Source organism: Ranitomeya variabilis, chromosome 1 (genome assembly GCF_051348905.1).
Source record: "Ranitomeya variabilis isolate aRanVar5 chromosome 1, aRanVar5.hap1, whole genome shotgun sequence".
NCBI classification, from domain to species: Eukaryota; Metazoa; Chordata; class Amphibia; order Anura; family Dendrobatidae; genus Ranitomeya; species Ranitomeya variabilis.
Window position 1 is genome coordinate 333,011,740 of NC_135232.1, and position 24,964 is coordinate 333,036,703.

Consider the following 24,964-nt stretch of genomic DNA (forward strand, 5'->3'; position numbering starts at 1 on the left):
CGCCCCACACTATTTAAGGACTCACCTGACTTCTGTACTAGATTTGAGCACATCTTAAATAAGTGTTCCCTAGACCTAATCACCCTGACAGTAGAATACCTCCAACGCGCTATAACTGACAGTACTGAAAAGATCAAGGCTATTGAATTACAGTTGTCTGCGACAGGTACACCGGAGGAGCTATCCACCCTCAAGACCGAAATCCAGGAACGGATCACCAGACACAAAAGGGACATCGAGGTCAGGAAACGTAATAAATTTGCAAGAGACGCAGAGGACTATAAGAACAACAAAGTCTACAGATGGCAGGAGAATCCCCGACGCATGAATACACGTCCAATGTCCTCAGATCCATCTACCTCGGGGTCCGAACACGAATCTGGACCATCTACCACTATGTCTACTCTTCCTTTTTTAGGACCACGTCGCTACCCCACAAGAAGACGAGACGGGGACGGAAACGCAAGGAGGAATCAGGATACCTACAGAACCACCCGGTCGAAGGTATGGACAATTTAGTTATTAATATTTCCTCCCGGACTCTGAGTGTGGCAGAACACTCACTCCTACAAAAAGGACTATCATTCTGTCCATCGTATCGATGCCGTACCTTCGATTTAGACATGGATCTGCAGAGATTCTTCCGTCTAATTAGATTGAAAGCACATTTTTCTACCGTGCCTCAGGTTACGGATATGGTTCCCATTGAGTCTAATCCTAAATTATTATCTGCATCTAGTTTGGGCCTACGAAACAAAAGCCACTTTAAACCCCCACATTGCTCTCACGCAGTTGAAACCTTTATTGGTTTCATTAAGGACTCATTCACATCCCTTAAAGAGGACATTGAGAGGGGAAATCTATTCTATCCCCCAAACCTAACCACTGAGGAAAGACATTCTCTTAGAAACCTCCAGGGTGATAGGTCCATTATAATGAAACCAGCGGACAAGGGCGGGGCACTTGTGATCATGGACAGGTCCAAATACCTGTCCGAGATAATGCGACAACTGAGTGACAACTCCATCTACCAGGCATTAGACAGGGATCCCTCACCTGACATACGCCACAAGATCGAGACCATACTCCTCAAATATACCGATCTAGGAGTCCTAGACCAGAAAACATGTAATTTTCTCCTAAACTCCAATCCCATCATACCCGTCTTCTATACCCTACCGAAGGTTCACAAGAACCTGGAGAACCCACCGGGGAGACCCATAGTGGCCTCCACGGACTCACTACTATCTCCCATAGCAAGGTACATCGAGCGGATACTTACCCCACTTATACAAAAGTCCAAATCATTCTTGTTAGATACCGGCTCCTTTCTACACCTTATTGGTGAGATAAAAACCATCCCTGTGGATGCCCTCTTAGTAACCCTCGATGTAAGGGACCTGTACACCTCCATCCCCCATGAAGAGGGTATACTTTCGGTACGCCACCTCCTTGAAGATACAGATAGGGACATAGATCAAATATCACTATGCATTGACCTCCTCAGGATCATCCTCACATCCAATTTTTTTCTATTCCAAGATACATTTTACTTGCAAAAACGGGGGACCGCGATGGGGTCACACGCAGCACCTCCATATGCAAATGCATATATGGTCCAGTTTGAGGAGAGTATCATCTACCTCAGCACTCTATTCAGGGATAACGTTATTGTGTGGAAAAGATATATAGACGACATCTTCTGCATATGGCAGGGTTCAGAAGAGTCGCTCCAAACTTTCCTGGCATTTTTAAACACCTCTTGGCCTGGCATTTCCTTTACCATGAGTTATGACCTGTGGAACATGAATTTCTTAGACACACTTGTGGTGAAAGACTCGAGCGGTCTATTAAGCACGGATCTCTATTGCAAGAACACTGACCGCAACAGTCTTCTACACTTTCGGAGTCTCCACCCTCCGTCCACCAAAAGATCCATACCTAAGGCACAATATCAGAGGGTACGACGTATTGTGTCCGATATTGACATCAGGGAACGACGCACACAAGAGATGACCCAAAAATTCATAGCTAGAGGTTACCCCTCATCCCTCCTTGAGGAATCAAAGATCACCACCAATAGACCCAAGACAAACACCACTTCACGAATCCCTTTTGTGCATTCGTTTCATCCCTTCATGTACAGACTACATAGGGCCATCCGCGGTAATTGGTCAATCCTCTCAACAGCCTACCCGAATGTTAAGGAATTTCAAAACCCCTTCCTTCCATGCTTTAAAAGAGCCCCTAGCCTGCGGGATAATCTAGTGAAAGCAGATGTTGGCACAAACACCACCACAAGGCAAAGTTTCCTAGGCATACCGAGGGAAGGTACTTTCCCCTGCCTGCATTGTATCCAATGCAACAATGTCCAGAAGGGGAATGTTGTCAGACACCCACATTCTGGAAAGGAATTTAAAATCAGAGGATACTTCACGTGTGACTCCGCCTATGTGATATATGTGATAAAATGCCCATGCGGACTACTATATGTGGGGGAAACATCACAACCGATTAGGGATCGAGTGTCTAAACATAAATCCACCATCCGCTGCAATAATCTCCTGCTACCACTACCCCATCACTTTCATGCATTAAAACACAATATCGCACAGTTGAAATTTCAGGTTCTGGAGCAAGTCCCTAAGCAACGCAGGGGGGGCAACAGAATACTAATGCTTAAGAAACGTGAGGCATACTGGATCCACACGTTGGATACACTATCACCTAAAGGACTGAATAGGGAATATGAATTGTCAGCATTCACATAACGACAGGGCTCACGGTACCGAATTCCTGTTATTCATTAATGCGAATATCATGTATAATATATTTGACAATACTGATTGATATTTTTGTCTTTTAGAGCCGTCTGTATTAATGATGATTGGCACATCACGAACGATCACCAGAACCAGCACCACCTGTCGTGCCACCCTTCACCACGGATACATGTTCTTATGTGCACAGCACCTCGGTCACGGACTTTTTACCACTCTCATAAGTCCATTCCTATAGACCACGAGGTACCGCACAGCATGCACACATCACGTTCAATATCCCACAGTCACCTTTAAGTACATTACGTATGACACCTTGTACTTTTCAGTCTATCTATCCCAGTGGATGCCCACTCCTGTTTATCCTATACTCCTCCCCCTTGCTCCTCCTACTCCATGTCCCCTCCCATCCCCGAGCAATAATTATACTTTTCAAATAAAAACACATACTACATATGCCCACAGCCAGGGTCTTTACTTACAACGTGCCTACACACATTAGATATACTTTTACAAAGGGCAACGCTATAACGCAGTCACAGTGGAACGCACATCCACAAGGTGAAACGCACGGCCATGCATTTCCGGACGCTAGAACGTCACATCCGGTCCAGGCGCCCTAACACGGCGCATGAGCGGTATTTAAATAGCGCGCACTCCACATACTCCACAGACTAGCGGCGGATACCGCGTCTGTGAGGGTAACTGATACATGAGGCGGCTCCTCTCCAGGTATGTTCTGACACGCTCTAGCGTTACGTATACATCTAGCCTTATTGAGACTGATGGATGTTATTGCATTCCCCCTAGCCCCCGTTTCTATGCCGGCAACTCCCCTCCAGGTATGACCTGATACGCTGTCACACAGCATTTGTAAGTTATTCCATATATACAGATAATCCTCTTTATCACATTTCTTATAGCCTTTACCAAAGTGCGGGCCCTCCCCAGTGAGGCTATTTCCTCTGACGACATATATGACATGTATGAGGTAATAACTTTTAAAAGGGATGATTACGGAGCATAGACCCAATATAAATATACAATAAATCTACATGAATCTTTCTCCTCCTCTGTTATTTTCAATTTCAGCTCCTAAGCACTTTGCATACCACCAATATATACCACGTTACCACTAGGCAGCCATTTACTGTGAGTATTCACTCCATTCTATTTGGGCTACAACACCTACAGCCCCTGCTATACTAAGACACATTTCTGTCCTCTTCTTATGCTCCATTAGGCACAATCTATGATCTGTATTCTAACCAAGATATGGTTAACACACACTAAAAGGCACAGCACGGTATGTGTATCCTTAGAGTTAATGAAGTGTCGGACTAGTATGTATATGCGTATATCCACTGCAATACTGTATCCATGATATATATTTTTTGCATATTTGGCTATTTGAAATTATGTATATACTTTTGTTTTTTTATGTATTTGTTTTGGTTTACACACTGTATAATTGTTATTTTGAATATTGTAGTGACTGATGAAAGCTCGTTAAGGGCTGAAACGTTTCCAGTGCTACTCCAATACCATTAAATTTATCAAACTAAAAGATTTAAGTTGAGTGCGAGACTTTTTTATTGTACACTGTATGGTTTGGGAACCTAGTCTCTGCACCGAAAATACAGCTGTGCACACGGCGTTTATATATATATTTAGAGAAGACAATGACATCGTGCAGATACAGCAGCACGGTTTCAAAGTTCTTGCGTCCCAGACAGCACTCCATCATCCTCTGGAACGTCCCTGGGGCATTGCACAATCCGAAGGGCATGTAGTTGAATTCGCAGATACCCATCGGCATCGTGAAGGCCTTCTTCTCCTTGTCCGCCTCCGCCACGGGAACCTGCCAGTACCCACTGGTGAGATCCAAGGTAGAGAAGTAGTTAGCAGATTTTAAAGCAGCCAGGGACTCCTCCATCCTGGGCAGTGGGTATGCATCCTTATGTGTAATGCGATTTAACTGCCTATAATCAACACACATCCTCATTGTGCCATCTTTCTTCTTAACGAGGACTAATGGAGCTGCCCAGGGGCTACAACTTTCTCTCACTACCCCAGCCTCCTTCATCTCTCGCAACATGTCTTTGGCACACTGATAATGAGCTGGGGGTACAGGACGGTATCTTTCTTTTATGGGTCGATGATCTCCTGTGGGGATATGATGTTGAATCCCTTTTACCTGCCCAAAATCTAGGGGGTGCTTGCTAAATACCCTCTCGTACTCATGAACCACCCTGTAGGCCCCCTGTTTCTGGTGAGATGGGGTAGAATCAGTGCCCACGTGCAATTCCCGACACCAATCTTTCGGTTGCCCTGCAGAACCGTTGTTCTCCGCCGGATTGGACGGGACCAAGGGTCCGGGTGCCTGTATCACACTACTATTAACAGTAAACAGTTTGGCAAGTGTGGCATATTTCGTTAGATGGACTTCCTCCTCCCCACAGTTAAGAACACGTACTGGCACCCTCCCCTTGCAGACGTCTTTGCGGACGTAAGGCATAAGTCCTCCTCCGCCGCTGCCAGGGGACATCTTCGGGGCTGGAAGCCAGCTGCATCTTCTCCTTGGGGGCCTCCTGTAGAGACTGCACGGTCCGGGCTAGGGCAGCAACACTTTTGGTCAGCTCCTGCATCTGGAGGCGTAGTCCTGCAGGGGAGTCATCTTCCAGGATCTGGGCATCAGCCTTGGCGGAAATTGGAGTATCCAGGCGCCACCTCCTGGTGGTATGTGAGGGCTTGACGCCTGGGAAGTACGGCACGGCTGGGCTGTCGCTCCGGTAGCGCCTGGATGGCTTTATCTTTGAATTGCGCAAAAGTCAGGTCTGGATTCTGCATGGCCAGGAAGTGTAATTGAGCCCTTTGGTGACTGCACAGGAGCCCCTTGATGAACCGCTCTTTCAGGAGTTTATCTTCATCTTGCATGCTTTTTGGGTCACTCTGCTTGATGGCCCGCAGCGCCTCCTGGAGATTAAGGGCATAGTCCCGTAAGCTATCCTGCGGCCTCTGTTTGCACCAATAGAACGTCAACTTAATTTCTGTAGCGGTGCGGGTGTCAAAGGTGGCTTTAAGCTTTGCAAAGACCTGCTGCGCAGTTCCCTTATCCACGGCGGGCCAGGACTTCACTTCTCTCAGAGCCGCCCCAAAGAGTTGGCCGGTTATCATATGAACTTTCTGAGGCTCTGTCAAGGGATAGAACTCGAGCAGGCTGCATCCCCTCTTTAAAGTCAGTTAATGTATGTGATTCTCCAGAGCATCGCGGGAGCCAGGCTGCTCCAGGTAAATACGGCATGGAGAAGGGCATTATGGCTGTTGTAGCCGCGGCAGTATCCGGCTGGCTGATAGGGGCGGCAAGCTCTGCGGCGACTGGCGGTGGTACAAGGCCCGCGGCTGCGTCTACTGCGGGGACCGGAGGAGCCCCTGGGTCTGTGGCTACGACCGCCGCCTCTGCTCCTCCCGAATCAGACATGGCCGTTCCTTCCCCCTGCTAACCTGCTGAAAGTCGGGGTTCCGCTTCCGGAATCGGCACTTCACCACGTCTTCTTGTTCCGTGCTCTTTTTGGCCGGCTCTGCCCACAAAGCTATGCCTCCTCCCCTCGTGCGCGGCGATGGCGGATTTTGGCGGCCAATGGCAATACACAGTCTTTGCAATAAATCACGGTCCAAGCACAATTCAATCACAGTTCCAAGGCACACATGACCTGATTCTTCAGGCTTAAGTAGATCCTGTTCGTGACGCCAAGTTGGAGCGACCCCCAGACGCAGGACGGCGGGGTACTCGGTACCGGGTCTGTCGGTTCTGAGGATGTCACAGTGGCCTGACCCAGTCCGTGGTCCTGCTAAGGTGTAGTGCAGCGCCCCAGAGTCCTGGTCGTTGCAGTACTGTGGCTCCGCCACTATGGGGTGCTATGGTGCGTCTGATGGCACTGAAGGAGTTCATCTGATCAGGTATCACAGACACCAATACATTTCACAGCTGGGCCTCCGGGGGGAGCTAAGGGTGCTATTCATTAGGCCACTCCCCACCATAGTGGGTAAACTGGGGGTCAGGCAGGAAGTTAGATCAGAAAGCTGACTGGGTTGGAACCAAGCAACACCTTGTGGCAGAGGGTGTTGTGGGGGAAGATACAGTAGGGTCTCTGTCAGGGGTGGGATCCTGACAGAGGCTTGGCAACAAGAAAGAACGTAACGGGACCGTGCCTGCTCCGGGTAGCGGCGGTACCCAAGGAAGGATTAGAAGCGAGATAGATTGTGCTGAGTGAGAAACGAGATCACGCAAAGGAGAAATACCAGTAGGAGTCGTGCTGTAAGACCGAAGCAACATCCTACTGAGGCGCACTACCGGTGGCCGGAACGCCGAGGGAGTATCATAACATTCAGCTTCAAGCAATACTTCAAACAGCGGCAGGACAGTCAGTCTAAGGCGGGCTGTCTAACCTTAAATCACCTATGCAGTCTTGGGGGGCAACTTGTGGAGAGGGGCGACTCTAGGGTCCCGGAAGAGCTCCGAGCCTACCCGTCAAACGGGTGCCGTCCCAACCAGAACATCAGGGAGGGACGGAGGATTAGCAGAACATCATCTAATCGAGTTGTGAGGGAACTTAAGAAACAGACACAACAGTTGTGGGGGACTTTCCGTAAGCACAGCAGGGAAGGACCACAACACATAGCGCTAGTAGGAAGGCACCGATTTCCACCTGTGAAGAGAACTCTGGAGGTGCCATTGGACCGGCCGGACTTGCGCAGCCTGGTGAACCGTATTCCGGACTGAGGACCCAGAGATCTTCAGTAAAGAGGTAAAGAGACTGCAACCTGGTGTCCTCGTTATTTACTGCACTGCACCACCGCACCACCACCACCACTATGGCCTCATCCTCATCATCTGTTGTACCTATTTCACTGTGCGCCCCACGGCAGGGTCACGGACCGGGGCCTAGCCGCCGTGACGACCCCAGAGCAGAGACTCGGAGGCCCGGTACCGGGTACCCCTCGGCCCTGCGGCAGTGGGGGCGCTTCAATTTGGCGTCACGAACAGGATCTACTTAAGCCTGAAGAAACAGGTCATGTGTGCCTTGGAACTGTGATTTACTGTGCTTGGACTGTGCTTTATTGCAAGGACTGTGTATTGCCATTTACCGCCAAAATCCGCCATTACAGCGCCACGAGGAGCGCAGGAGAAGAAGAGGGGCGTGGAAGTGGGCGTGAACAAACTGAAGAGCGCGAAAGACAATGGCTGCCCAGTCTAAATATTCCAGCACCGTGAGGACGTGTCCGTCAGCAGCCGAGATCCGCCTCCTAATCCTCAATGGAGGGCGGAGACAATGAAAACGAAACCGCCCACGAAGAAGGGAGCGGGAAAAGGACCAGGAAGAAGAAGTCAGCGACATGGAGGATGCCATGGCGAGCCACCCGGAGCAGGAGCATGGGGTCGGAGCCGAGGACTCCCCCAGCTACCCGGAGAGACACCGCAGCCAGACCTCCACAGTTGACGCTGACCTCCTGCAGACCGGAGCGGACGAGCTGATCCACCAACTCCTGCAGACGCAGCTGAGCACTGAGGCCGGGTGGAAGAAGACCATCATCGGGAGCCTCACCAGACGCCTGTCGGCAGCCTCGCTTGGTCCGGATCAGGAAAGAAGGTCCAGCGCTCCGAAGCTGGGAAGCAAGGCCCTGCCGGAAAGCGAGATGCTGCAAACGGAGATGACAACGCCGCAGCGCAAGGCCCCGCAACCAGCGTTCCAGACCCCAGCGGAGGCAGAGCAGACCGGCACCGGAGGAACCGCATCTGAAGCAGGTATGAAGGACGACCCTGCCCTGACAACTGACACCCCTCCAGCGACTGCTAGTGCCACAGCTGCTGACCTCTTTCCAGTGACTGATCTTGCAGCAGCCCCTACCTCTGCTGCAGCAAATGCCCATACTCAAGCTGCGCAGACCTCCATCGTTGGGCATGATTTAACCGTACATGCAAGACGGATTAACGGCGTTTGTCCGGCACTGGGTGCAACCCTGGACCTCACTTTTCCCAGGCCAGGAAGGGTTAAGTGCCAGGTGCAGCCCTGGAAGCCGTCCAACTGAACCTCGGAAACCTGAAACTGTACATAGTTAACTGTTTGTTTCCCTGCTTTTTGCTACTTTAAACCCGACCTGGGTTATTCTTAAAGGGATCCCTTTGTTTACCCGGGATCCCTTCTTCTGCTTTTTGTTTTGTTTCCTGTTTATTCATTACTGAAAGAACTGCTGGAATCATGAACAGTGCATGATACAAACTGCTTGTAAATAGTTTACACCTTCTTAAAGGTGCTTCTTACTGGTTTTACTTAAAGAAGGACTCTTTGCGAAGATACCGCACCGGAGCCTTTGCTGAGTATAGACTGGTAGCTTGAGAAGATGTGCTACCTCATAAGGACTTGGTCCTCTCTTAAAGGGGATGTTCATTTGTTGCGCTTAAACCGTGATATTGCTTTAAGATTGGAAGCAATAATGTCTTGACCAAAGAAAGTGATGATAATGTTTACATGAGAAAGTTATATGTATTTAATTAGTTAATTGTGAAGAAATACTGATGATGTTCTTTGAAAAGGAAAAGGTGAAAGATAATGAGAAGGCTTAATGTTCAATAGAAAATGTTTTGATAATGTTGATAGATAGGATAGAAGGTAAACCCTGAGTCCTCATAGGAGTCATGTAGAGATGGCTCAGTGCTCTTAACAAAAACCTGAAAGTAATGTTATGTTCTATACTGTGTATAGTAGTTGAAAAGGCAGTAGGCCCTGGCTGAACGGGGCGGTCCTGTAACCGAAAGGAGAGGCAGAAGGTCTGGTGCCGATAGGACAGGCGGTCCTGCAGATTTAAAGAAGGAGAATGAAAAAGTTAAATTACCTTATAATGTGATTATAGGAAGGTCTTTAGTGGATTTAGAGTGTATGTCCTTAAAGGCAATGTTAAATTATTGTTCAACAATTTTGCACTTAGTAGAATACCCGGTTGGGTAAGAAGAGTTATTTATAGCATGTTGCTATGAAATTTAACCATGTTTGTAACGTTCAAGTGTCCTTACCTCCCATAAAGGGAAGCCTGTTCAAGTATACTTATTGTTATTGCACTCAACAAAACTGTATGTCTTTTTGCTAACTTGTATTGTTGTTTTCTTCCCAGTCCCGGAGTACTGTGTTTAACCAGGGGGGAGTGCAGCGCCCCAGAGTCCTGGTCGTTGCAGTACTGTGGCTCCGCCACTATGGGGAGCTATGGTGCGTCTGATGGCACTGAAGGAGTTCATCTGATCAGGTATCACAAACACCAATACATTTCACAGCTGGGCCTCCGGGGGGAGCTAAGGGTGCTATTCATTAGGCCACTCCCCACCATAGTGGGTAAACTGGGGGTCAGGCAGGAAGTTAGATCAGAAAGCTGACTGGGTTGGAACCAAGCAACACCTTGTGGCAGAGGGTGTTGTGGGGGAAGATACAGTAGGGTCTCTGTCAGGGGTGGGATCCTGACAGAGGCTTGGCAACAAGAAAGAACGTAACGGGACCGTGCCTGCTCCGGGTAGCGGCGGTACCCAAGGAAGGATTAGAAGCGAGATAGATTGTGCTGAGTGAGAAACGAGATCACGCAAAGGAGAAATACCAGTAGGAGTCGTGCTGTAAGACCGAAGCAACATCCTACTGAGGCGCACTACCGGTGGCCGGAACGCCGAGGGAGTATCATAACATTCAGCTTCAAGCAATACTCCAAACAGCGGCAGGACAGTCAGTCTAAGGCGGGCTGTCTAACCTTAAATCACCTATGCAGTCTTGGGGGGCAACTTGTGGAGAGGGGCGACTCTAGGGTCCCGGAAGAGCTCCGAGCCTACCCGTCAAACGGGTGCCGTCCCAACCAGAACATCAGGGAGGGACGGAGGATTAACAGAACATCATCTAATCGAGTTGTGAGGGAACTTAAGAAACAGACACAACAGTTGTGGGGGACTTTCCGTAAGCACAGCTGGGAAGGACCACAACACATAGCGCTAGTAGGAAGGCACCGATTTCCACCTGTGAAGAGAACTCTGGAGGTGCCATTGGACCGGCCGGACTTGCGCAGCCTGGTGAACCGTATTCCGGACTGAGGACCCAGAGATCTTCAGTAAAGAGGTAAAGAGACTGCAACCTGGTGTCCTCGTTATTTACTGCACTGCACCACCGCACCACCACCACCACTACGGCCTCATCCTCATCATCTGTTGTACCTATTTCACTGTGCGCCCCACGGCAGGGTCACGGACCGGGGCCTAGCCGCCGTGACAACCCCAGAGCAGAGACTCGGAGGCCCGGTACCGGGTACCCCTCGGCCCTGCGGCAGTGGGGGCGCTTCAGTAGGTGACGGTGTGGATCACAGTAAATAACGAGGACACAGGGTTGCAGTCTCTTTACCTCTTTACTGAAGGCTTCGGCATCTGCAATCCAGAGCACTGCTAACAGGGCTGGCTGAGACCGGCCAGTCCGAAGGCACATCCAGAGTTCCCTTTACAGGTGGAAATCAGTGTCCTTCCTACCAGCGCCTGTGTGTTGTAGTACCTCCCTGCTGAGCACCATGGGATAGTCCTCACAACTGTCGTGTATGTTTCTGTTCTTTCTCTCCGTCCCCCAGATGATATGGATAGGACACACCCGTATGACGGGGTAGGCCTGGAGCTATTTTATAGGGACCCTAGAGACGCCCCTCTCCCACAATTGCCTCCGTTGTCTTCGTTAGGTGTAAAGGTGAGACAGCCAACCTAAAGTTAACTGCCCGGCCGTAGTTCAAAGTAATGCGTGGAGTCTCTTACTTTCTCGGCGTTGCGGCCACTGGCTACGCGCCTCAGAAGGATGTTGCTGATCTTGAGGCACGACTCCTTCTGGTTCTATCTCCTTTGTGCTGTGATCCCGTTTCTCACTTCTCCACAATACGCTTTGCTTCGTGTCCTTTCTTAGGAGTCTGCCGCTATAAGGCACAGGCACGGCTCCGTAATGACCTGTCCTTTTCTAGGCCTCTGTCAGGATCCCACCCCTGACAGGTCCTCTCTCGAGCTCTTCACAGCTACTTTCCTCTCTAACTTCCTATCCAACCCCCAGTTTTACCCAAGTGTGAGGAGTGGCCTAGTAGATAGGGCCTTTTGCTCCCCCTGGCGGCCGGAGTGTGAAGTGTAATGTGTGACTGTCAGGTGAACTCTTTTAGTGCCATCAGACATACCATCACTCCCCTTAGTGGTGGAGCGACAGTACTGCAACGACCAGGACTCTGGGGCGCTGCACTAGTACCGCCAATGATCATGATCATGAGTAGGAGAACTGATTGGAGGGAGTCTTTCAGCTCTTTTATCTGACAACAGTTCTTCCAATCAGTATCCCTAATTAGTAAGAGCAGCAGGAGAAAGTCGGAGCAGTAACTAGACGATGCCTTGGACTGAACCAGTGCAGACTAATATGATGTAAATAGTATTTCTGTTAGTGTGTTTATATATGGTAACTATGACTGTGTGTTCCTGTGTAGATATGTATATATAAAAGCATGACTTGGAATTTCTATGTATGCATTGTGAAATAACTTTACTCTGAACATGCATGTACTTCTAAAGCCATGACTCTGATCATGTATACGTATGTGCACAAGGACACTAAACTTCAGGAGGGCAAATTTCCAATGGATAAGAGATGATCTTGGTGTAATTAACTGGGACGATATCTTGAGACAAAAATACACAAAGAAAATGGGAGACGTTTATTAGCATCCTGGATAGGACCTGTGCACAGTATATACTGCATGGGAATAAACATACTAGAAATAGGAGGAAACCAATATGGCTAAATAGAGCTGTAAGGGGCGCAATAAGTGACAAAAAGAAAGCATTTAGAGAATTAAAGGAAGTAGGTAGTGATGAGGCATTAAATAAATACAGAAAATTAAATAAATTCTGTAAAAAGCAAATCAAGGCAGCAAAGATTGAGACAGAGAGACTCATTGCCAGAGAGAGCAAAAATGATCCCAAAATATTCTTTAACTACATAAATAGTAAGAAACTAAAAAATGAAAGTGTTGGCCCCCATAAAAATAGTCTGGGGGAAATGGTGGATGAGGATGAGGAAAGAGCCAATATGCTAAATGATTTTTTTCATCAGTATTTACACAAGAAAATTCCATGGCAGACAATATGATTAGTGATAACAAAAATTCCCCATTAAATGTCACCTGCTTAACCCAGCAGGAAGTACGGCGGCGTCTAAAAAACACTAAAATTGGCAAATCTCCGGGCCCGGATGGGATACACCCCCAAGTACTGCAGGAATTAAGTACAGTCATTGATAAACCATTATTTTTAATCTTTAAAGACTCCACAATAGCAGGGTCTGTACCACAGGACTGGCGTATAGCAAATGTGGTGCCAATATTCAAAAAGGGGACAAAAACTGAACTCGGAAATTATAGGCCAGTAAGCTTAACCTCTACTGTGGGTAAAATCCTGGAGGTTATTCTTAGGGATGCTATACTGGAGTATCTGAAGAGGAATAACCTCATGACCCAGTATCAGCATGGGTTTACTAGGGACCGTTCCTGTCAGACAAATCTGATCAATTTCTATGAAGAGGTAAGTTCCGGACTGGACCAAGGGAACGCAGTGGATGTAGTGTATATGGACTTTTCAAAAGCTTTTGATACGGTGCCACACAAACGGTTGATACATAAATGAGAATAATGGGTATAGGGGAAAATATGTGTAAGTGGGTTAAGATCTGGCTCAGGGATAGGAAACAAAGGGTGGTTATTAATGGAGCACACTCGGACTGGGTCGCGGTTAGCAGTGGGGTACCACAGGGGTCAGTATTGGGCTCTCTTCTTTTTAACATACAGTATTTATTAATGACCTTGTAGGGGGCATACAGAGCAGAATTTCAATATTTGCAGATGACACTAAACTCTGCAGGGTAAGCAATATAGAGGAGGACAATTTTATATTACAGGATGATATATGTAAACTAGAAGTTTGGGCTGGCGAATGGCAAATGAGCTTTAATGGGGATAAATGTAAGGTCATGCACTTGGGTAGATGAAATAAGATGTATAACTAGGTGCTTAATTCTAAAACTGTGGGCAAAGCCGTCAATGAAAAAGACCTGGGTGTATGGGTGGATGACAAACTCACATTTAGTGGCCAGTGTCAGGCAGCTGCTACAAAGGCAAATAAAGAAATGGGATGCATTAAAAGAGGCATAGATGCTCATGAGGTGAACATAATTTTACCTCTATACAAGTCACTAGTTCGACCACACTTAGAATACTGTGTACAGTTCTGGTCTCCGGTGTATAAGAAAGACATAGCTGAACTAGAGCGGGTGCAGAGAAGAGCGACCAAGGTTATTAGAGGACTGGGGGTCTGCAATTCCAAGATAGGTTATTACACTTGGGGCTATTTAGTTTGGAGAAACGAAGGCTAAGGGGTGATCTTATTTTAATGTATAAATATATGAGGGAACATTACAAAGACCTTTCTGATGATCTTTTTAATCATAGACCTGAGACAGGGACAAGGGGGCATCCTCTACGTCTGGAGGAAAGAAGGTTTAAGCATAACAACAGACGCGGATTCTTTACTGTAAGAGCAGTGAGACTATGGAACTCTCTGCCATATGATGTTGTAATGAGTGATTCCTTACTTAAATTTAAGAGGGGATTGTATGCCTTTTATAACGTTCAGGACAGTGGAACGAGAGTGGACACTCTGGACCGTGGGAGACCTACCCCTGGGCGAGCGGACCTAGTGATGTTCCGACCCCTATACAGGGACCGTCAGGGGCAGGCCCAGAGGTCACTTACCCACGGTGGAAGTACCAAGAGGGACGGCTCCAAGAAGGAAAGAGAGACGGAAGGATCTGAGGGTAGGTTCCAAATGCGGGACCCGGGTAGACTGAGGACAGACTGGAGAGCAGGGAAGCCAGAACGGAGTGAGGCTGTGGAAAAAACAAAAGGTGACGTTAGAAGCCAGGAGAGGGAATAACCGAAACTGGAGAGGGATCCTAAAGAGCCAAAAAGGAACAACAATGGACTAAGCGAAGCCAAGCACAGAACCAAGCGGAACGGAGTACAAGGCACAAGCACAAGAAAGAAGGCCCAGACGCACTAGCAAGGCTATAGCAATCAGGCACCTAGATGCAGGATGGACTGCCTCTTATAGCAGAGGGAGAAGCAGGATTGGCTGCTGGAATTACTGACCTTGGTGACCCCAGGAAGAAGAAACAGAAAAGATGCGCCTGCACCCTCTGGAGAATCCAGAGCCCCTGCGCAGACACCGAATTCCCCCAGGAGAGCAAAGCACTGGAAGTGAAGGGGAGAGAGTGGTGCGCCCGGACCCTGAAGCAGAGCCCAGGGAGCGCGCCGCCGCAGGAGAGGAGAGACCGGAGTGCCCAGACCCGGAAACAGAGCGGCTGGAGCGCGCAGCAGCAGGCACTAGGGTTGAGCGAAACGGGTCGATCATTTTCAAAAGTCGCCGACTTTTGGCTAAGTCGGCGTCTCATGAAACCCGATCCGACCCCTGTGCTTGTCGGCCATGCGGTACGCGACTTTCGCGCCAAAGTCGTGTTTCAATGACGCGAAAAGCGCCATTTCTCAGCCAATGAAGGTGAACGCAGAGTGTGGGCAGCGTGATGACATAGGTCCTGGTCCCCACCATCTTAGAGAAGGGCATTGCAGTGATTGGCTTGCTGTCTGCGGCGTCACAGGGGCTATAAAGGGGCGTTCCCGCCGACCGCCATCTCACTGCTGCTGATCTGAGCTTAGGGAGAGGTTGCTGCCGCTTCGTCAGAAGCAGGGAGAGCGTTAGGCAGGGTCCACTAACCACCAAACCGATTGTGCTGTAGCGATTTCCACTGTCCAACACCACCTTCGGTGTGCAGGAACAGTGGAAGCTATTTTTTTTTTTTTTTTCCTCAGCGCTGTAGCTCATTGGGCTGCCCTAGAAGGCTCCGTGATAGCTGTATTGCTGTGTGTACGCCACTGTGGAAACCAACTGCTTTTTTCAAAGCACATATCCTCTTGTTCCTTTCTGCACAGCTATCTTTTTTGTTTGTCCACACTTTTTATTTAATTTGTGCATCAGTCCACTCCTATTGCTGCCTGCCATACCTGGCTTAGATTACTGCAGGGAGATAGTAATTGTAGGACAGTCCCTGTTTTTTTTTTTTTTTTTTTTTTTTTGTGGGAGATTAAGATTGGCATTTCTGCTACAGTGCCATCCCTGTGTGTGCCATCTCTCACTGAGTGGGCCATAGAAAGCCTATTTATTTTTTCCGTGATTTGTGTTCTAAATTCTACCTCAACACAAAAACACTACATCAATCAGTGGTAGAAAAATATTGGCCTCAGTCAGGGCTTGTGTGCCACTGCTGTGTGTGCTATCTCTCATTCAGTGGGCTATAGAAAGCCTATTTATTTATTTTTTTTTTTTTCTTATTATTTGGTTTCTAAAGTCTCCCTGAAAAAAAAAAAAAAAAAAAAAACAGTGGGAGAGTAATATTGCCCTTTCAGCTTGTGTGCCAGTCTTGACTCCTGGGTGTGCCACCTCTCTCTCATTCAGTGGGCCATAGAAAGGCTATTTATTTTTTTGTTTTTTTTAATATTATTTGGTTTCTAAAGTCTCCCTGAAAATAAAAGAAAAAAAACTTAAGAAAACAGTGGGAGAGTAATATTGCCCTTTCAGCTTGTGCGCCAGTCTTGACTCCTGGGTGTGCCACCTCTCTCTCTCTAATTGTGGGCCATAGAAAGCCTTTTTTTTTTTGTTTTTTTTTTAATATTATTTGGTTTCTAAAGTCTCCCTTAAAAAACAAAAAATACATAAAAAAACAGTGGGAGAGTAATATTGCCCTTTCAGCTTGTGTGCCAGTCTTGACTCCTGGGTGTGCCACCTCTCTCTCTCATTCAGTGGGCCATAGAAAGGCTATTTATTTTTTTGGTTTTTTTAATATTATTTGGTTTCTAAAGTCTCCCTGAAAAAAAAAAAAACATAAAAAAACAGTGGGAGAGTAATATTGCCCTTTCAGCTTGTGTGCCAGTCTTGACTCCTGGGTGTGCCACCTCTCTCTCTCATTCAGTGGGCCATAGAAAGGCTATTTATTTTTTTGTTTTTTTTAATATTATTTGGTTTCTAAAGTCTCCCTTAAAAAACAAAAAATACATAAAAAAAAGTGGGAGAGTAATATTGCCCTTTCAGCTTGTGTGCCAGTCTTGACTCCTGGGTGTGCCACCTCTCTCTCTCTCATTCAGTGGGCCATAGAAAGCCTATTTATTTATTTTTTTAAATATTATTGGGTTTCTAAAGTCTCCCTTAAAAAACAAAAAATACATAAAAAAACAGTGGGAGAGTAATATTGCCCTTTCAGCTTGTGTGCCAGTCTTGACTCCTGGGTGTGCCACCTCTCTCATTCAGTGGGCCATAGAAAGCATTTTTTTTTTTCCTTGATTTGTGTTCTAAAATCTACCTCAACACAAAAACACTACATCAATCAGTGGGAGAAAAATATTGGCCTCAGTCAGGGCTTGTGTGCCACTGCTGTGTGTGCTATCTCTCATTCAGTGGGCTATAGAAAGCCTATTTATTTTTTTTATTTTTTTCTTATTATTTGGTTTCTAAAGTCTCCCTGAAAAAAAAAAAAAAAAAAAAAAAACAGTGGGAGAGTAATATTGCCCTTTCAGCTTGTGTGCCAGTCTTGACTCCTGGGTGTGCCACCTCTCTCTCTCATTCAGTGGGCCATAGAAAGCCTATTTATTTTTTTGGTTTTTTTAATATTATTTGGTTTCTAAAGTCTCCCTGAAAAAAAAAAAAAACATAAAAAAACAGTGGGAGAGTAATATTGCCCTTTCAGCTTGTGTGCCAGTCTTGACTCCTGGGTGTGCCACCTCTCTCATTCAGTGGGCCATAGAAAGCCTATTTATTTTATTTTTTTAATATTATTGGGTTTCTAAAGTCTCCCTTAAAAAACAAAAAATACATAAAAAAACAGTGGGAGAGTAATATTGCCCTTTCAGCTTGTGTGCCAGTCTTGACTCCTGGGTGTGCCACCTCTCTCTCTCATTCAGTGGGCCATAGAAAGCCTATTTATTTTTTTGGTTTTTTTAATATTATTTGGTTTCTAAAGTCTCCCTTAAAAAACAAAAAAAACATAAAAAAACAGTGGGAGAGTAATATTGCCCTTTCAGCTTGTGTGCCAGTCTTGACTCCTGGGTGTGCCACCTCTCTCATTCAGTGGGCCATAGAAAGCCTATTTATTTATTTTTTTAAATATTATTGGGTTTCTAAAGTCTCCCTTAAAAAAAAAAAAATACATAAAAAAACAGTGGGAGAGTAATATTGCCCTTTCAGCTTGTGTGCCAGTCTTGACTCCTGGGTGTGCCACCTCTCTCTCTCATTCAGTGGGCCATAGAAAGGCTATTTATTTTTTTGGTTTTTTTAATATTATTTGGTTTCTAAAGTCTCCCTGAAAAAAAAAAAACATAAAAAAACAGTGGGAGAGTAATATTGCCCTTTCAGCTTGTGTGCCAGTCTTGACTCCTGGGTGTGCCACCTCTCTCTCTCATTCAGTGGGCCATAGAAAGGCTATTTATTTTTTTGGTTTTTTTAATATTATTTGGTTTCTAAAGTCTCCCTTAAAAAACAAAAAATACATAAAAAAACAGTGGGAGAGTAATATTGCCCTTTCAGCTTGTGTGCCAGTCTTGACTCCTGGGTGTGCCACCTCTCTCTCTCATTCAGTGGGCCATAGAAAGCCTATTTATTTTTTTGTTTTTTTTAATATTATTTGGTTTCTAAAGTCTCCCTGAGAAAAAATAAAAAATAAATTAGGTGGGAGATTAATATTGACATTAGTGCTTGAGTGACAGTCCTGCGTGTGTGTCATCTCTGTGATTTTGTGCCACAGAAAACAGAGTGTGTAACATTGTGCCTGATTTTCCTTGTGGTCTCACCAACCTGTTAAGGGATATTGAAATCATACTGAAGTTATAGCTCACCGTGTAAGTTGTTTGACAGCAACAAATAAAGTTACTTTGGTTAAGATTTTAAAACAATGAGGAAGTCTGGTGCAAGAGGTCGTCGTGGGCGTTCATTGTCAGCTGGTAATGATGGTAGTGGTAGTGGAGCATCAGGTGGTCGTGGGGATAAAAATATTCCACCTAAGTCTGGAGCTGTGGAGCCAGTTTCGTCGTCAGGCTACACAAGGCCTCAAACGCTCTCTTTTCTGGGAGTAGGAAAACCGCTTTTAAAGGCGGAGCAGCAACAGCAAGTTTTGGCTTACATTGCAGACTCAGCCTCTAGCTCTTTTGCCTCCTCTTCCGAAACTGGTAAATGTAAAAGCAGCGCGTCGCTTGTGGATGTTCACGGTCAGGGACAAGTCGCTTCCTTGTCCTCCTCAGCAAAAACTACAACAAGAGAGAAGGATGCAGCAGGCGACACAACGGGTCACTCCATGGAGCTCTTTACACATACCGTCCCTGGCTTAGAAAGTGAAACATTTAACAGGCCATGCCCATTACAAGTAGATTCTGACATGGAGTGCACTGATGCACAGCCACAGCCAGAGTACTATGCTACTCCTTTGACTCAGACCACCACATTGCCCTCTCAGGGTACAGATCCACAATCAGACCCTGATGAGACTATGTTGCCCCGCCACGAACGCTATACCACCGACCGACACAGTGACACAGACGAAGTTGCACACGAGCTCGAAGAGGAGGTAATAGATGACCCAGTTATTGACCCCGATTGGCAGCCATTGGGGGAACAGGGTGCAGGCGGCAGTAGTTCAGAAGCGGAGGTGGAGGAGGGGCCGCAGCAGGCATCAACATCGCAACAGGTTCCATCTGCCGGGCCCGTATCTGGCCCAAAACGCGTGTCAAAGCCAAAACCTGTTGGAGGACAGCGTGGCCATCCGGTTAAAGCTCAGTCTGCAATCCCTGAAAAGGGATCCGAGTCTAGGAAGAGTGCAGTCTGGCATTTTTTTAAACAACATCCAACTGATCAGCGCAAAGTCATCTGTCAAAAATGTTCAACTAGCTTAAGCAGAGGTCAGAATCTGAAAAGTCTAAATACTAGTTGCATGCATAGACACTTAACCACCATGCATTTTCAAGCCTGGACTAACTACCAAACGTCCCTTAAGGTTGTAGCACCCTCGGCCAATGAAGCTAGTCAGCAACGCAACATCCCTTCCGTCACTGTAAGGCCACCATTTTCCGCACCACCGGCAGTATCTGTGCAGGTTTCTTTGCCAGCCAAAAGCAGTCAGGGTCAGGGAACCACCAGTTTTGTAGGAGGAAATATTGCATCTAGGGCACCGGCGGAAACAATACCGTCTCCAACCGTCTCTCAGTCTGCCATGTACACCGGCACACCCGAAAGTTCCACGATCTCCAGCTCTCCAGTCCAGCTCACCCTACATGAGACTCTGGTTAGAAAAAGGAAGTAGTTTTCCTCGCATCCGCGTGCACAGGGTTTTAACGCCCACATAGCTAGACTAATCTCGTTAGAGATGATGCCCTACCGGTTAGTTGAAAGCGAAGCTTTCAAAGCCCTGATGGAGTACGCTGAACCACGATACGAGCTACCCAGTCGACACTTTTTTTCCAGAAAAGCCATCCCAGCCCTGCACCAGCATGTTAAACAGCGCATCGTCCATGCACTCAGGCAATCTGTGAGTACAAAGGTGCACCTGACTACAGATGCATGGACCAGTAGGCATGGCCAGGGACGTTATGTGTCCATCACGGCACACTGGGTGAATGTGGTGGATGCAGGGTCCACAGGCGACATCAATTTAGGGACAGTTGTGCCTAGCCCACGGTCTAGGAAACAGTTGGCTGTAGGCGTTCGCACCCCCTCCTCCTCCTCCTCCTCGTCCTCCTGCAGAAGCTACAGCTCTTCCACAGAACGCAGTCTGCCAACCACTCCATCGGCAGATGACACTGTTGCACACCAGTTGTCCCATTATGGGCCAGCTACTGCCAAGCGTCAGCAGGCTGTATTGGCTATGAAGTGTTTGGGCGACAACAGACACACCGCGGAAGTTCTATCCGAGTTCTTGCAACAAGAAACGCAGTCGTGGCTGGGCACAGTAGATCTTGAGGCAGGCAAGGTAGTGAGTGATAACGGAAGGAATTTCATGGCTGCCATCTCCCTTTCCCAACTGAAACACATTCCTTGCCTGGCTCACACCTTAAACCTGGTGGTGCAGTGCTTATTGAAAACTTATCCTGGGTTCTCCGACCTGCTCCTCAAAGTGCGTGCACTTTGCTCACATATCCGACGTTCGCCTGTACACGCCAGCCGTATGCAGACCTATCAGCGGTCTTTGAACCTTCCCCAGCATCGCCTAATCATAGACGTTGCAACAAGGTGGAACTCAACACTGCACATGCTTCAGAGACTGTGCGAACAGAGGCGTGCTGTTATTTATTTGTGGGAGGATACACGGGCAGGCAGTAGGATGGCAGACATGGAGTTGTCAGGTGTGCAGTGGTCTAAGATACAAGACATGTGTCAAGTCCTTCAGTGTTTTGAGGAATGCACACGGCTGGTTAGTGCAGACAACGCCGTAATAAGCATGAGCATCCCCCTAATGCGTCTGCTGATGCAAAGTTTGACGCACATAAAGGAGCAGGCGTCTGCACCAGAGGAAGAGGAAAGCCTTGATGACAGTCAGCCATTGTCTGGTCAGGGCAGTGTACAGGACGAGGTAGCGGGCGAAGAGGAGGTGGAGGACGAGGAGGATGATGGGGATGAGTATATTTTTAATGCCGAACCTTTCCCGGGGGCACAGGAAATTGGTTGCGTGTCACGGCCGGGTTCTGGTTTTTTGAGGGACACAAGTGACGTAGATTTGCCTGCAACTGCCCCTCAACCAATCACAACCGGAGATTTGACAACTGGAACTTTGGCCCACATGGCGGATTATGCCTTACGTATCCTAAAAAGGGACACACGCATTACGAAAATGATGAACGATGACGATTACTGGTTGGCCTGCCTCCTTGATCCACGCTATAAAGGCAAATTGCAAAATATTATGCCACATGAGAACTTGGAACTAATATTAGCAACCAAACAATCAACTCTTGTTGACCGTTTGCTTCAGGCATTCCCAGCACACAGCGCACGTGATCGTTCTCACACGAGCTCCAGGGGGCAGCAGACTAGGAGTGTTAGGGGTGCACACATCAGAAGTGGCGTTGGACAGAGGGGTTTTCTGACCAGGTTGTGGAGTGATTTTGCTATGACCGCAGACAGGACAGGTACTGCTGCATCAATTGAAAGTGACAGGAGACAACATTTGTCCAGTATGGTTACTAACTATTTTTCATCCCTTATCGATGTTCTCCCTCAACCGTCATTCCCATTTGATTACTGGGCCTCCAAATTAGACACCTGGCCAGAATTGGCAGAATATGCATTGCAGGAGCTTGCTTGCCCGGCAGCAAGTGTCCTATCAGAAAGAGTATTCAGTGCTGCAGGTTCAATATTAACCGAAAAAAGGACTCGTCTGGCTACCCAAAATGTTGACGATCTAACATTCATTAAAATGAACCACAACTGGATTTCGAAATCTTTTGCCCCACCTTGCCCGGCCGACACCTAGCTTTCCTATGAAAAGCTCTTGCCTGTGAATTACTTTTCTAATGTCTAATTTGCTGCAGCTGATTGTACAGCATACGACATGTTTACACCTCCCTAAATGGCAAAACTCCCCACACGGGGCCGTGGTATCGCGACTTGGCGCAAGCACCCGTGAGACTGCTGTTTGTCTGAAGAGGTGGGTGTGCTCGCTTTTGGTTGACGGCATTGCTACTGGGTCCCTCATAGTACAATGTAGTGTCTCTGGCGGTGGTGGTGCGCACCCAACGTCAGACACACCGTTGTAACATGAGGGGCCCTGGGGCGGTCCCGCCGGCCTCAAGAGAGTTCCCCCCTACCCCAGCTCAAAATGTGCTCTACCACGTGCAAAATTATGTCGCACAGCTCCACCAATCTTTAGTCTATTCGCTGACATCATTCAATGTCTGGCACTGACAATACAAATTTGTAGACATCTATGATGCAACTTAAAGTAGTCTGTGTCTGTGTCCTATATTGGCACCATTAAATAGTTACTGCCAAATTACTATGTCAGAAACTCAGTAGATGAGCCCACCCCTGTACCTAAGTATGCCACCTTTTTTTTTGTTTTGGTTGTTTTGCGAGACATTAACATCTATTTATATTTTGGGAGTACTGGGACAGACACTCCTTGCACTACTCCTCCACTCACCACCAAGCTGCCTGTGTATCCATGTAACCGCTGTAAAGCTGCCATGAGCCTATTGTTTGTTATTTTAGGCCTTTGATAGCCTGTCTGCGGTCCCTACTTTAAATACTCCTCCACTCACCACCAAGCTGCCTGTGTATCCATGTAACCGCTGTAAAGCTGCCATGAGCCTATTGTTTGTTATTTTAGGCCTTTGATAGCCTGTCTGCGGTCCCTACTTTAAATACTCCTCCACTCATCACCAGCTGCCTGCCCGTGTATCCATGTAACCGCTGTAAAGCTGCCATGAGCCTATTGTTTGTTATTTTAGGCCTTTGATAGCCTGTCTGCGGTCCCTACTTTAAATACTCCTCCACTCACCACCAAGCTGCCTGTGTATCCATGTAACCGCTGTAAAGCTGCCATGAGCCTATTGTTTGTTATTTTAGGCCTTTGATAGCCTGTCTGCGGTCCCTACTTTAAATACTCCTCCACTCATCACCAGCTGCCTGCCCGTGTATCCATGTAACCGCTGTAAAACTGCCATGAGCCTATTGTTTGTTATTTTAGGCCTTTGATAGCCTGTCTGCGGTCCCTACTTTAAATACTCCTCCACTCACCACCAAGCTGCCTGCCCGTGTATCCATGTAACCGCTGTAAAGCTGCCATGAGCCTATTGTTTGTTATTTTAGGCCTTTGATAGCCTGTCTGCGGTCCCTACTTTAAATACTCCTCCACTCACCACCAAGCTGCCTGTGTATCCATGTAACCGATGTAAAACTGCAGTATTTTGCTTATAAAAAAGAAAATACTGGAGAGATATCAAATGCAGACATTTTAACATTAAAAACAAAAACACATACAACAAAAAACTGGTACAGTACAAAAATTGGCCACCAGCTACAAAAACTTGCTCCTGCAAGTAGTTAACTGAAAGGTTTTTTTCCATTGAAAACACAGATATGGCATCCACCGAGTGTTGTCCTGTCGCGTCTTCTTTATATTATTGCCAAGAAGCTGCAACTGAATAAAGCTGAGCTTCTACCTTCTGCCTCTTACTAACTGCTGTTTTTTTAAAAAATTGGCTGTTCCGGCCTACTAAAGGTGTCTGTCTGCCCCTGCCTGGTGTTGTCCTCAACTGAATAAAGCTGAGCTTCAACCTTCAGTTCCAAATTACCATTTTTAAAAATGCAATTGGCTGTTCCGGCCTACTAAAGGTGTCTGTCTGCCCCTGCCTGGTGTTGTCCTCAACTGAATAAAGCTGAGCTTCTACCTTCTGCCTCTTACTAACTGCTGTTTTTTTAAAAAATTGGCTGTTCCGGCCTACTAAAGGTGAATGTCTGCCCCTGCCTGGTGTTGTCCTCAACTGAATAAAGCTGAGCTTCAACCTTCAGTTCCAAATTACCATTTTTAAAAATGCAATTGGCTGTTCCGGCCTACTAAAGGTGTCTGTCTGCCCCTGCCTGGTGTTGTCCTCAACTGAATAAAGCTGAGCTTCTACCTTCTGCCTCTTACTAACTGCTGTTTTTTTAAAAAATTGGCTGTTCCGGCCTACTAAAGGTGAATGTCTGCCCCTGCCTGGTGTTGTCCTCAACTGAATAAAGCTGAGCTTCTACCTTCTGCCTCTTACTAACTGCTGTTTTTTTAAAAAATTGGCTGTTCCGGCCTACTAAAGGTGTCTGTCTGCCCCTGCCTGGTGTTGTCCTCAACTGAATAAAGCTGAGCTTCAACCTTCAGTTCCAAATTACCATTTTTAAAAATGCAATTGGCTGTTCCGGCCTACTAAAGGTGTCTGTCTGCCCCTGCCTGGTGTTGTCCTCAACTGAATAAAGCTGAGCTTCTACCTTCTGCCTCTTACTAACTGCTGTTTTTTTAAAAAATTGGCTG

General features: G+C 47.1%; 1 protein-coding gene and 1 long non-coding RNA gene across 3 annotated transcripts in view; one reads left to right on the forward strand and one right to left on the reverse strand.

Annotated features, from left to right (window-relative positions):
- Positions 1-24,964, reverse strand: part of LOC143817526 (uncharacterized) — a 265,837-nt gene that overhangs the window by 158,103 nt on the left and 82,770 nt on the right. The window contains exon 2 of the mRNA XM_077299011.1: positions 14,625-14,758. The gene's annotated coding sequence lies outside the window, so the exon portion shown is untranslated. The remainder of the gene's footprint in view (positions 1-14,624; positions 14,759-24,964) is intronic.
- Positions 65-4,268, forward strand: LOC143793989 (uncharacterized). Of its 2 annotated transcripts, XR_013220369.1 has the most exons (4): positions 65-504; positions 2,867-3,771; positions 3,873-3,932; positions 4,024-4,268. It is a non-coding gene; the product is annotated as an uncharacterized LOC143793989 (long non-coding RNA). The 2 variants fall into 2 exon arrangements; XR_013220368.1 differs by having other exon boundaries at positions 2,867-3,932.